The sequence below is a fragment of the Cornus florida genome, unplaced genomic scaffold (assembly GCF_030987335.1).
Source record: "Cornus florida cultivar Cherokee Brave unplaced genomic scaffold, ASM3098733v1 CherokeeBrave_3.0.0_Hap2_Chr03, whole genome shotgun sequence".
Taxonomy (NCBI): Eukaryota; Viridiplantae; Streptophyta; class Magnoliopsida; order Cornales; family Cornaceae; genus Cornus; species Cornus florida.
In genome coordinates, this window is record NW_026775573.1 from 52898782 (window position 1) to 52913423 (window position 14642).

Genomic DNA, 14642 nt, shown 5'->3' on the forward strand with positions numbered 1-14642 from the left:
GATCGATCCAAATTATCGATCTCAAGACCCTTGGATCGGTTTTTTTTAAAAAACATTTCCCGACTACTTCGATCGATCGAATATGAGTTGTGATTGATCGAACTTTGATGAACTCCTTTCAAAGTATTTTTGGATTTTTGGAAATTTGCAAAAATAAAATTAAAAATTAAAAATTAAAAATTGGAAAATAAAGTAAAACAAAATATTCTTGATTTGATTTAAATTTTTTTTTTTCATTGAATTTAATTAATTAAAAACTAAATAAATTAAAATGTTTTTGAATTTTTGAAAACTTGTTGAAAATTAAAACAAAATAAAATGAGAGTGAAAATAGAATAAAATAAAAATGAAAATATTTTTGGATTTTTGGAAATTTGCAAAAATAAAATTAAAAATTAAAAATTGGAAAATAAAGTAAAACAAAATATATTTGATTTGATTTGAAATTTTTTTTTTTTTTTTGAATTTAATTAATTAAAAACTAAATAAATTAAAATATTTTTGAATTTTTGAAAACTTGTAAAAAATTAAAACAAAATAAAATGAAAGTGAAAATAGAATAAAATAAAAATGAAAATATTGTTGGATTTTTGAAAAGTTGAAAAGTTGAAAAGTCAAATTAAAGTTAAAATAATGAAATGAAGATTGAGATCGATTGAAACAAGAGTTCGATCGATCATACAGAGAGCAAAAACATGCAGGTTTTTGGTTCAAAAATTTGGCTAAGTGTTGGAACATGAGATCGCTAGAACTGGGAAGTTGGATCGATCGAAGAACTTTCAGATCGATCTTGGAATGTTTTGAACGATCAGACAGATAGCTGAAGTATACAGGTTGATACAGGCTCAAAATTTTTCTAAGTGTTGAGTCATGAGATCGGTTGAACTTGGAAGTTGGATCGATCGAAGGCCTCTTGATCGATCTCGGAGTTGGTTCGAACGATGGGACAGAGAGGTGATTTGGATGCAGGTTTTTGCAGGTCGAAAAATTTTCTAAGTGTTGGATGCAGAGAAAAGTTCGATCGATCAAACTTAAGTTTGAGATCGATCGAACTTTGCAGAATGCTCAATAATGACATGAAAGCTTATGCAATCCTCACCAAAGTTCCTTGAAATGCATATGAACCAAAAACAAGTATCTAGACTTCGCAAGAAATGAAATGAAAGATAGAAATGGGGGAGGAATAGGGTTTTGACACCTTACGAATGTTTTTACTAGTCTTTAACATCTCTAGCAAGACATTGGGCTCTTTTAGCCCGGATCAAAGATCTTATAATGCATCCCCTCCTTGTTAGGGTGATAGATGCTTTGAACTCTATCCAACAAATGGTTCTTTGAAGAACTTGTTGGATTAAGCTCAAAGGAAGTCTTTGGTCCCTTGTCTATGCAATTACAACCTTTGGGCTTCCATGCCCTTTCAAAGCAAGAGTTTGAAACAAGACTATTAGAATGTAAGGTTGAAGATGATCCTTTGGAAGTTTTAGTTTTACACAAAAGCTCATTTCCTTGGCATTGAAGATCATGACATTCATCTACAACATTGCCTTCTCCTTCATATTTGTCAAATGAATTGGGTGTGGGATTAAAGATATTCAACTTCACCTTCATATGGCCAAATGAAATCTTCATTATCCCCGTCCTACAATTAATGTTGGCATTAGCGGTTGCCAAGAAAGGACGGCCAAGGATAACGAGAATTTGGCTCTTAGGATTGGGAATCGGTTCCGTGTCTATGACAACGAAATCAACCGGGAAGAAGAATTTGTCAATCCTTATCAAAACATCCTTAATTATACCCCTAGGCTTCTTAATGGATTGGTCGGCAAGTTGCAAAACTACCGACATCAATTTCAATTCACCTAAGCCCAATTTGACATAAACCGAGTATGGAAGAAGGTTAACACTTGCTCCTGAGTCAAGAAGCGCCCGATTAATGATATGATCAGCAATAATGCATGATGTAGTGGGTGAACCAGGGTCCTTAAACTTTGGAAGAGTGTTATATTGCAAAATTGAGCTTACTTGCTCGGTCAAAACCACTTTTCTTGGTGCTTGGCTTTTGTTCTTCCGCTTTTGGGTGCACAAGTCTTTCAAGAATTTGGTATAAGCCGAAATTTGCTTGATTGCATCCAATAGTGAAAGAGTAAATTTTACTTGCCTAAACATTTCCATGATTTCATTGGTTTTTGCTTTTGCTTGTCTTTTGAAATGGATCTTTTTAAGGCATCCGGAAGTGGAACCTTTGGTTCAAACACTTTTTCAAAATTTTCTTCTGAACTCTCTTCAACACAAGAAGTTTTCAAATCATTTTTCAATAAAACCTTTTCAACATCCTTTTTCAAAACTTTTTTTTCAAACACATCTTTTAAGACTTTCTCATTTACAAGGTCATGTGTATGTAATGAAGGAGGAATGGGATGTGAAACGGGACGGGTGACAACTTGAGGTTGCACCAGTTCACTCTCTTCATTAGACACTCTAACTTGATTGTCCACAATCCTACCACTCCACAAGGTAGTCACTGCATTAATATGTTCAACGGTGTGGCCTTCCGATGAGGAATGGGTTTCCACAACACATTGTTGCTTAGGTGGGGCATTTATAGGCATCTTTCCCTTCTCTCTTGCATTAAGAGTGCTTGCTATTTGCCCTACTTGGGTTTTTAGCTTTGCAATAGATTGAGAGTGAGAACGAAGCAATTGAGTGTTAGCCTCTAAAGTGCCCAAAGCATTCAAAACTTTTTCTTCAAAGGCGGGACTTCTAGTATTACCTTGGGAATAGGATTGGTTGGGAAAATGAGAATTAGCAAATTGATTCCCTTGTGATTAATAGGGTCTATAACCTTGGGATCCTTGGTTTTGAAGTGGAGGTGGAATGTACTTCCCTTGAAAACTGCCTTGGGAAGGGTTTGAGACCTCTCCTTGGTTTTTCCAAGAGAAATTCGGATGATTCCTCCAACTTGGATTATAATGAGTACCATAAGGATTGTTCCCTTGGTTCACAAAAGCTGCATTGACTTGTTCATTAGGTTCAGTTTGCATTTGTTCGTGAGGACAATGAGAAGTAGAATGAAGAACACTAGAACAAGTCATACATGTTTCATTCGATACACGATGAGAATGGTAAGGGAAGGAAGATACTTGGTTCGCCGAGTTTTGGTTAATCAAAAATTGATCAAACCTTTGAGACAAAGACTTCATTTCGGTGGCTATTTCATTTGTTCGGCTTGATGTAAGCCAACACTCTTCCTACCTTGTGAATTTCTACCATTCTTGGATGATAGTGGTCTATGCAAAGAATTTTCACTCATGCTTTCATAGAGACGCCAGACGTCATCCTCATGCCTATCAATGTATGAGCCACCCATGGAAGCATCAACCATACCCTTATAGTTGTCCGATAAGCTCTCAAAGAAGTATTGAACTAATTGCCATTTGGGCATGTTATGATGTGGACACTTCCTAAGCAATTCATTAAAGCGTTCCCATGCCTCATGAAATGTTTCTCCATCCCCATGTGAAAATTCTCGAATTGGGGTCCTCATGGCATTGGTCTTAGAAACTGGATAGTACTTCTTCAAGAACTCTTGTTGCATTTCTGCCCAAAAAGTGATTGAAAAAGGCCTAAGATTGTTAAACCAATACTTTGCCTTGTCTTTTAAGGTGAATAGAAAAAGTTTAAGTCTTAAAACCTTTTTTGGCATGTCCGTATATTTTACGGTGGAACATACTTCAAGAAACTCATCCAAATGCTTGTAAGGTTCTTCACTTAGAAGTCCATGATAGTTAGGAAGCATTTGAATGGTTTGTGGCTTAATTTCATAATGATGTGCTCTAAATGGAGGCAATTGGATGCATGTAGGTGCATTATACTCATTAGGCACATAATGGTCTCTTAAAAGCAAGAGGTGGATTAGCTACTTGAGGTGCAACATGAACACCTTGGTTTTGAATTCCTTGATCGTTGATGGGAGGCTGTGGAGCATACATTGGCCTTAGCATTCCATATGGAACTTGGCCTTGTTGTTGTGGTGGTTGGTGAATGAATGGCCTAGGCATGCCTAATGGTACTTGTATGTTCTCATTGTGCGTATTGGGATGAAGGATACCGTGTTGGTCTATGTGACCAATGTCCTCAACATGATTATCATTATGGTCATCCATTGAAAGATTGGCTCTATTTGAACTTCCTCTCCCCCTAGGATTTCTAACGATAGATTCAAGATGCAAATTAAGAGGGGCAAGAGTTAGTCTCAATGAACGACGCCCATTGATAAGCGCCGAATATTGTATATTCAAGCGCCCTTAATTGCATTATTTAAGTCCATTGTTTGCTTATATTATGTAGATTACTTTCATTTGCATGTTTTTGTATATTTTCAGGTCCATTGGCCAAAAAGAAGCAAGAAGGATGCTTTGTGGAGTTTTGACCATCAAAAGGCACAAGGCTGAATTTCTGGCAGCAGTGGATCCTGAACTTTGCTCACCATTTTGACCTAGAAAACTCAAGAATTGGACTTCCATCATAACAGGAAATATTTAGAGCTCTGAATCCGCTTTCCAAATCTTCAAACAGTTTGTCATTCGGAGTTTGGAGCAGAGAGTTATGATATTTTTATCAGAGGTACTTAGAACTGCCTGGCAGCAATGAATTTCTGCCTTGCTCTTCAATTTCGACCAACCAGACTTGAGAATTGGATCTTTACCAAAACATAAAGTTTTTAGACCTCTGAATTAGATTTCCAAATATTTAAACGTTTTATTATTCGGAGTTCGGAACGCAAAGTTATGGCTGTTTAACCAAAGTAGGTCTGGGCGGAGCAAGTGAAGCATGGAGCTTTTTACACTAAATTCGAGTGCTCGAGGCCTTGCTTCGAGTGCTCGAATTTTGGGCAGATTATTGTTCGGGAATAGCCCATTTCAGCCACTTTCACTCTACATTTACCAACTTTGGATTTCGCTATTGATGAAGTGGTTGAGGATGTCTTTTGGGGGAGAGAGAGAGGCCTTATCTATAAAAGAGAAGAGAAGGGAGGCCACAAAAATTCAATTATCATTCATTCTTACAAGATTAGAGGAGAGAGAAGAGAGCAAGGAAGAGGGTGTTCTTGAGTGTTACAGTAGGAGCTCGAAAATGGAGATGGATCCTTCTTCTTCTTCTTCCATTTTTGTATCAATGGAGAGCTAAACCTCCATCTAGGGAGGTGATGAAGCTCCTTCCTTGTAAGCATGTGCTAGTGTAGATTTTATTTTGGGGAGAACAATGTATAGTTTTTGGTTATTTTATGATCTAGAGCATCATATTTGTTGTAATGAACTTTAATGTCTATACATGATTATTTTGAGTTATTCCTCTTGTCTTAGATGATTGCTTCTCTTAATCATAATGCTTACACTTTCATAGTGACAATGGAAGTTAGATCATGAAATGGTTTTATTGACATGAAGTTGGAGAACTTAGATAGTCCATTGCTTAGGATCCCCCTTTGATAGTCTATGCTTAATTCCTAATTTTATGTGCTTTCATCATTCCATTAAGGACTTGATAATCTTGGGCTTAGGGAGCATGTGAAGGCTACACCCTAGTTTAGGTGGCTTGAGTATGTGAACCTTTGATGGATTATTCTTGTTGTTGATTTAATGAACTTCTTGAAAATACTATAGCAACCAAGTGTTTCCATGTATCATGACCATCATTTGTGTTATTTTTCCCCAAATTAATCTTAATCTAGCATGTGTATAGGGTTGGAGTGAATTCATCTCCCTAGTCTTTTCTACTTGTATCTCACTTCTTCAATTTCATTGCAATCTATTGTTTTATGCATTTTAATTTCTTAGTTTAGTAACAAACACACAAACCCTTTATAAACCCCTCATCACTCTAAAATGACTTTAGATACTTAGGTTGCCTTAAGACTAGCGCAGTCCCAGTGGTTCAACTTACCCGTCCAATAGCCCTATTTTACAATGATTCGTGCTATTGCGAAGAGGGTTGATTTATAATTGATTTCGACCGTCGATCAATTTTTGGCGCCGTTGCCGGGGACTTGCATACGGTTTAGCGACCAAGGTTTTAGGGTTAATTTTAGTTTGATTGTGAATATTGTGTCTTGTGAATACTCCTTGTGTATTTTTGATCATCTTCGTGTTTGTGAGATTCTAGGGACTCGAAACTCGCCGTGGGAAAGCTAGCAAATTGTAAATCTAGAGGCCCCCAGGTAAGTCTCGTGACTTCTAGTTTCGCATTGTGAATATTGTGTATGTGTTTAATTTAGCTTGTGAAGCCCTTGTCGAGGCTATTTTTGTTTTACTATATTGCAAAGCATCGGTCCTTGTCGTGGCCATTTATTTCCTATCTTGTTGATAATTGAGGAGAAAGGGATCATTGTATGTGGAGTTGATGATAAAGAATTGTTGTGTTGATTATGTTGTGTGTTGTTGATGTTTAAGTCCTAGATGGAGGGTAATTATCTTCCAACTCAATTCTACACACCACATGAGTTTTGTGCATTTTGCTCTAGTCATACACATTATACAAGAGAATGTCTTCCAACGAGACAATTCTCGGACTTCTATCTAGAGCAACCAAATGAAAATTTCTTTGAACCAGGTAGTGATCATACTTCAATGGTTATAACTCAGGTTGGGGAGACCAACAAAACTTCTTGTGGCATGACATAGGAAATTCAACCCCACAATCTCATATGCAACCTTTTCAACCCAATGATCATTCTTTCCTGCCCTCTTCTCCTTGTCCACCGTCTTCATTGGATGAATTTATTGCTGCCAATGAACAAATGATGGAGTCTTTCCACACGCAAATGATGGAGTCCAATAAGCAAATGTTGGATGACATTGTTGGCATGCAATCCACTACTCATTCTCATTCCCAATCTAGAGTAGAGTTAGATGACCAAATAGCTCAAATTCAACAAATGGTTGATGCTCTAAATCATGAAAATGAAGAAGAATTTTCCATTGAACTCGTGGCCAATCCAAAAGAAAATTCTATGAATGATGAGATTAGTCCTAGTAACTTTCATCATGAGAATGATCAATTGGTCATCACATATGAAAATGATGAAATGGTGGTTGAAGATCAAGTTGTTGCCACACATCAAAATGAAGTAATTGTGGTTCAAAATAAGAAAAATAATGATGATGAGATTGTATCCTATAAAAATCCAGCACAGCCCCTACATAATCCCTTGCTTGATGCACCTCCTTTAATGGAGGATCCTCTAAAAACATGCTTAGCTCATTTTAATTATGCGGATTTTGATGTTGCCAATTCCATTTGGGAGGTGAATTCTTTGCTTGATATTCCTCCACCTATTCACTCTCTTCCTTGGGCAACATCAAATGTATCACTCTCTTGGGAGCTTGCATCTCATCTCATTCCCTCACTTGAGTTGTCTCAAGTTGTTGAGCCCGAACCGCCGGATAAGTGTGAGGAGGATGTTGAAATTTTGAAGGATAAGTTGTCGAGCATTCCCGTGCTTAATATGACCCTTCAAAAGCCTTTGCTAGGTGCACCCTTACCTACTCCATCTTCCTATAATCCAAATAAGCCCCATAATCCAAAGTTCTTCATTGAGGATGAAGAGTGGGTTGAGGTCTTTCCGTTACCTCTTTTCCACTTTTGTCTTCAAAGTCTTCCTCCACTTTTAAAAGAACTATCCTATTTGGGGACCTAAGACTCTAGAGAGACATGGTATAGGGTAAGGAGGACTAACCTGATCTCGGTGCGTCTAGCTATCGATATTAAATTTAGCACCCATAGGGAGCAATTCTTTCTACTTCAAGGCTTCCCTATCTTTTCAATTGCTCGTACCTTGAAATTTTCTGGAAAACGGTTTAGAAAAGCCAAAAGTTTAATTTTTCTAGCAAGCACTTTAATTGTGTTCCACAATTTTAGCATGGCTTCTTAAACCTTCTCAATTCTAATTTCCATTCCCGGAAGTTTTCATTGCCTTTAAGCAATTTCATTGGCTTTGGAATGCTACTCATGTGCATAAACTCTCATTTTTATTGCATTCTTAAAAAATTTCTCAAAAATTTTCAATGAATTGTGTAAGGTTGCAAAAGCTTGAAGTGATGTGGAAAGGTTTGAAAATTTTCCCAAATTGTTGCAAAGTTTGAAAATTTTTCATGCATTGGAGTGATTGTTGCACAATTCTTGCAACAAGTTGAAAATTTTCTCAAAATTTCCCATGCATTGGAATGAGGTTGACAAGTTTGCAAAATTATCCAAGCATTAGAGAAAAGTTGCCAAGTTTAAAATTTTTTCTAAATTCATCCAAGCATTGGCGCACAATTGCAAAGTTTGAAAAAAAAAAAAAAATTTGCAAAGTTTAAAAACAAAATTTTCAAAATTTTCCATGGAATGGAATGAAGTTCATTGGAGGAAAATTGCACAATCTGAAAAAATTTCAAAATTTTCCTTGCATTGCAATGAAGTGTAGAGTTTGACAATTATCCATCCATGCATTGGATTGTATTAATATGCAAAGTTTCATAATTTTCCATGCATGCAAGGTGAAAATAATCCATCCATGCATTGATTTGGAAGCATGTTGCAAGGTTTTATCAATTCTTCAGCTCTCAGTTGATCATGTATACATTCACAATGCATAAGAATGAGGCACCTAATGGAATGACATGCAAAGTTTATCTCTCAACCTCACTGCATAATGTTACAATGCATGCAAAAATTCATCTCTCAACCTTAATGCTACTGCCTTCATTTCGAGCACTCTATTTCCTCTTTGGAGTGCTCGAAAGCTCTATGAAGCTTGCACAAAACCATTCTGAGGCTACTGCTTGTATTTCGAGCGCTCTAAGTCCATTTTCGAGTTCTCGAAATGTGAACCAATCTCATCCCAAGCTCACTGCCCTCCCTTAGAGCTCTCTAGCTTTCATTTCGAGTGCTCACCAATCCTACACAACCATCATCCTCAGTCTCTGCCTGTATTTCGAGCACTCGAAGTAGGCATTTCGAGTGCTCGAAATTTGCTCCATCTCATGCAACCATATTCCTCTCAAACCACCCAACCATGCTCATCTCCTCTCTGCCTGTATTTCGAGCACTCGAAGCAGGCATTTCAAGTGCTTGAAACCTGCTCGACTAACCAAACCAACCTCCTACAACAAAACAAGCATTAACCAACCATCCCAACAACCACCTTACTCCCTTTGCATGATCCCATCCCCACGACCTGCATGCATGCATGCAAGCCCCATACATGCATGCACCTCCATCTTCCCTCATCTCCCACCATCCAACACCATCTCTCTGCAACACTCAACTACCATGCAAACCCACCAACCATGCACACTCCCAACTCTCGGCTTCCCTCACAACAAACCCAAACCTTCTACCCCTCTCAATCACCCAACTCATCATCCCCATGCAACCCACTTCAAACCAAACAACCAACACCACCTCCAATCAACACCAAAACAACCAACCCTCAAACCCATGCACAAACCACACATCCCCCTCACCTCTCTGCCATATTTTCGAGCACTCGAAGCCAAGCTTCGAGTGCTCGCAATTGCTCGATTTCTCACACCAAAAACAACCTAGCCCACTGCCACATTTTAGAGCACTCGAAGACACACTTCGAGTGCTCGAACCAAGCCACCTCTCTTTTAAACACAACCTCAACCAACCAACTCCCTCTCACTCGGCTCAACCTCTCCACAACTCATCAACCTCACAACCCCTCCACCAAACCCTCTCCACCAACCCACCGTATGCGTTCACAAACCCAGCTGCTCGAGCTTGCTCAACCCTCACCCAAGCAAACCTCACACCCTCCTTCACCAACACCAAACCCATCTCGGCAACACCCAGCCGCCACCTTCGTCCTTGCTCGAACCCAACACACCTTCCTCACCATTCATCCCGAGCCCTCGAAGCCCTTATCCCTCTCTCACCCTAAACTCTCTGCCTAGCTTTCGAGCACTCGAAGACTAGTTTCGAGTGCTCGAACCAACACCAATGCCCCCATTTTGACTGCTCTAGCCTACCCAACTCACCTTCTCTCCATCTCTCCTCCATGCAAGCTCACACTATTACCTCAACCCCACCCTCTCGGCCATCCACCACTATGCATGAGCATCATGCCACCACCACACCACTCATCTCTCGGCATCCCTTTAACCCACACACTACCACAACCAACCTACCTCCTAAACCACCCACAAACCCTCTCAGCATCAACCACCTCACCCCCCCAAAACAACCAACCACCCCCTCATGCATGCATTGCATGTCCCCTACCACCCACCCAGCCGAGCACCAACTCTCCCCATGTATTGCTCAACCTCACACCTCAACCAACCCCATGCGAGCTCACTTCTAGTGCTCGCTGCAGCAACTCTCTCTCTCTCGGCTTTTCTCTCTTTCACTAACCAATTCACCATCCTTGCTTCCTCTACCACCCCTCGCTGCACCAAGCAACCCCACCACCCCAAACCCATCTCGGCTTCAACCTCCAAAACCCACCACCCATCCAACCTTCTTGCATTCTCTTAAAAAAAAAAAAAAAATTATTATAGATTTCTATCTTTTATTACAATTCCTGTTAGTCCTATTTTTTGTCTGTTCTCGTTCTCCTTACGAGACCAATGTTTTTACCTGTATATTTTAGTTGTGTTTTGGATAGGTCTTCATATCCAAGTTTGGGGGACGCCGTTGCGCACTCACATGGCTGAATATCTACGTCATCATCACTCGACTTGGTATTATTGTTCTTTAACCCTCTCTGTTCTTATTATCATTTACTTGTCTTCTCACATTGAGGACAATGTGACATTCAAGTTTAAAATGTGCATTTATGTATTTTTGGTTTCATAATTTTTGCTAAGCAATGATAGTATAACTTGACACTAGTTGGAGATGAAGCATATGTTTAATACCTTGTGTATAGAAGCAATTGACATTTTTGAAAATAAAGAAAAATTTGAGTTGAAATGATCATGTGGATTCAAATTAGTCTGTATAAATGTCTCAATTAGATTCTCACTGGATTTGACACTCTTTTAAGCTTCACAATGCACAGATGCACATTGGAAACTTAACTGTGAGGCATGCAACTTGATCAACCTTGACCTTGGCCTAGTTAATCTGATTTGATGAACCTGATAGATGAATATCTTTGGCATGATTTAAGTTATCTAAAAAAAAAATATATGAGAAAGAAAGAAAATAATGACCAGTTGAAATTCGTAGCCTTTCCAACTCGAGCTATTAAGCCCTATGGAGTGTCTCTACACTTAACACCCTAAAGCCGTCTGGTTTGGAAGTTGTTGACCTTGCAATGTTTAAGTCCTTTAAGCTTTCTAACCAACCCATGTAGCAACTTGAGCTATTAAGCCCTAGGAGTGTCTCTACACTTAACACCCTAAAGCCATCTGGTTTGGGAGTTGTTGGCCTAACGCTTGCTACATAGGTTGGTTAGAAAGCTTAAGGGACTTCAGCATTGCACAACCATTCTATGTTTCGCTTATGAGTTACAATAAATTGTCAACAAGCAACAAAAGTTGTCTTGTAAATAAAATCATGCCTTAGGGACCTCATTTAAAGGGGAATTCAATAATTCGAAAACTTGTGCTTGGAAATTGGAAAAGAAAGTAAAAGCCGCATGTTGAGAATCCAATTCACTTTCACTGAAGCTAGAGTTGATTTCCATTCAAGAGATGATAATTGAGTTATTTATATAGTCTATGATGTTGATACATGCATGTTGAAATGTGTTTTATATCAATGCTTCATATATGCAAGGTAGTCTTCCCAATGACCCCATCTCCAGCTCTTTTTCTGTTTCAAGTTATTTTTGAGCTATGTATATATTTCATTTTACCATGGATGATATTTTTGTAGTAGCATGCCCATGGTTGTCTTTTCATTGAGTTTTTCATTTTAGTTTTGCTAAGAGACTAGCAAAATGTAAGTTTGGGGGTGTGATAAGCGCCGAATATTGTATATTCAAGCGCCCTTAATTGCATTATTTAAGTCCATTGTTTGCTTATATTATGTAGATTACTTTCATTTGCATGTTTTTGTATATTTTCAGGTCCATTGGCCAAAAAGAAGCAAGAAGGATGCTTTGTGGAGTTTTGACCATCAAAAGGCACAAGGCTGAATTTCTGGCAGCAGTGGATCCTGAACTTTGCTCGCCATTTTTACCTAGCAAACTCAAGAATTGGACTTTCATCATAACAGGAAATATTTAGAGCTCTGAATCAGTTTTCCAAATCTTCAAACAGTTTGTCATTCGAAGTTCGGACCAGAGAGTTATGATATTTTTATCAGAGGTGCTCAGAACTGCCTGGCAGCAATGAATTTCTGCCTTGCTCTTCAATTTCGACCAACCAGACTTGAGAATTGGATCTTTACCAAAACATAAAGTTTTTAGAACTCTGAATTAGATTTTTAAATATTCAAACGGTTCATCATTTGGAGTTCAGACCGTAAAGTTATGGCTGTTTAACCAAAGTAGGTCTGGGCGGAGCAAGTGAAGCATGGAGCTTTTTACACTAAATTCGAGTGCTCGAGGCCTTGCTTCGAGTGCTCGAATTTTGGGCAGATTATTGTTCAGGAATAGCCCATTTTAGCCACTTGCACTCTACATTTACCAACTTTGGATTTCCCTATTAATGAGGTGGTTGAGGATGTCTTTTGGGGGAGAGAGAGAGGCCTTATCTATAAAAGAGAAGAGAAGGGAGGCCACAAAAATTCAATTATCATTCATTCTTACAAGATTAGAGGAGAGAGAAGAGAGCAAGGAAGAGGGTGTTCTTGAGTGCTACAGTAGGAGCTCGAAAATGGAGATGGATCCTTCTTCTTCTTCTTCCATTTTTGTATCAATGGAGAGCTAAACCTCCATCTAGGGAGGTGATGAAGCTCCTTCCTTGTAAGCATGTGCTAGTGTAGATTTTATTTTGGGGAGAAAAATGTATAGTTTTTGGTTATTTTATGATCTAGAGCATCATATTTGTTGTAATGAACTTTAATGTCTATACATGATTATTTTGAGTTATTCCTCTTGTCTTAGATGATTGCTTCTCTTAATCATAATGCTTACACTTTCATAGTGACAATGGAAGTTAGATCATGAAATGGTTTTGTTGACATGAAGTTGGGGAACTTAGATAGTCCATTACTTAGGATCCCCCTTTGATAGTCTATGCTTAATTCCTAATTTTATGTGCTTTCATCATTCCATTAAGGACTTGATAATCTTGGGCTTAGGGAGCATGTGAAGGCTACACCCTAGTTTAGGTGGCTTGAGTATGTGAACCTTTGATGGATTATTCTTGTTGTTGATTTAATGAACTTCTTGAAAATACTATAGCAACCAAGTGTTGCCATGTATTATGACCATCATTTGTGTTGTTTTTCCCCACTTAATCTAGCATGTGTATAGGGTTGGAGTGAATTTATCTCCCTAGTCTTTTCTACTTGTATCTCACTTCTTCAATTTCATTGCAATCTATTGTTTTATGCATTTTAATTTCTTAGTTTAGTGACAAACACACAAACCCTTTATAAACCCCTCATCACTCTAAAATGACTTTAGATACTTAGGTTGCCTTAAGACTAGCGCAGTCCCAGTGGTTCAACTTACCCGTCCAATAGCCCTATTTTACAATGATTCGTGCTATTGCGAAGAGGGTTGATTTATAATTGATTTCGACCGTCGATCACCCATGCATGCACGACACAAAACACAACAAATACAAAGAATGACAAACACTATGCCTTCACAACAATGCAATTAGACTACGTCCACAAACATTTAATTCATACTCCCATACTTTAACAATAATGATGCAAGACAATTAAAAATAAGCCTCTACGCAGGCCAACGATTTAACTAAGGGATTGAGTAAAGAAAATCTCACAAAGGTCCTTTAGCACCTCAACTCCAAATTTTAAAGCTTGGCTTAGCAATTTTAGAATCTTTAACTTTTTACTTTCTTTGCTTGCTTGAATTGAATGCTTGATGGCTCATTTGCTTGCTTCCTCTCCAACAATGCACCTAGTTAAGTAAGAATAACACAATAAGTAACCAAAAAGAAAAATAAAAATAAAGTAAAGACACGATCAAAAGAGTACTAATCCTAATCAATTCCACAAATCCGACGTTGCCAAATCTAATCAACAAATCCCCGGCAACGGTGCCAAAAACTATGGTGCAATGTACCCTAGGTGTGCAGAAAATAATGCACAATACCTTGAGTTTCGAAATTAGTGTCAAGTGGGCATCATAGTTAAATTTATAAACCGCTTAACACCTATACTATGTAGTATGAGTGAGAAAGGATCGTCCCAAGGGATTATGAGGATTGAGCAATGTCGTGGAATCACAATTAGGGCTAGTAGGTCGAGTGATCAAACAATTAGTTGGTTGGTTGATTAAAGAGCAACTAAATTGAACTAAGTAATAGCAAAATAGTGCAATTAAGAGTAAGTAAGAGAGAAAGGGAGAGATCTTGGGGTTTAGGGATCACCACCAAACAATGCATTTCTATATTATTGACAAGTAATTAATGAGTGCAAATGGTGTGTTGCAATATTGGTGTGTGTAAATTTGGTTGATTCAACAAGCAAGGATGACTAGTTAAGCATGT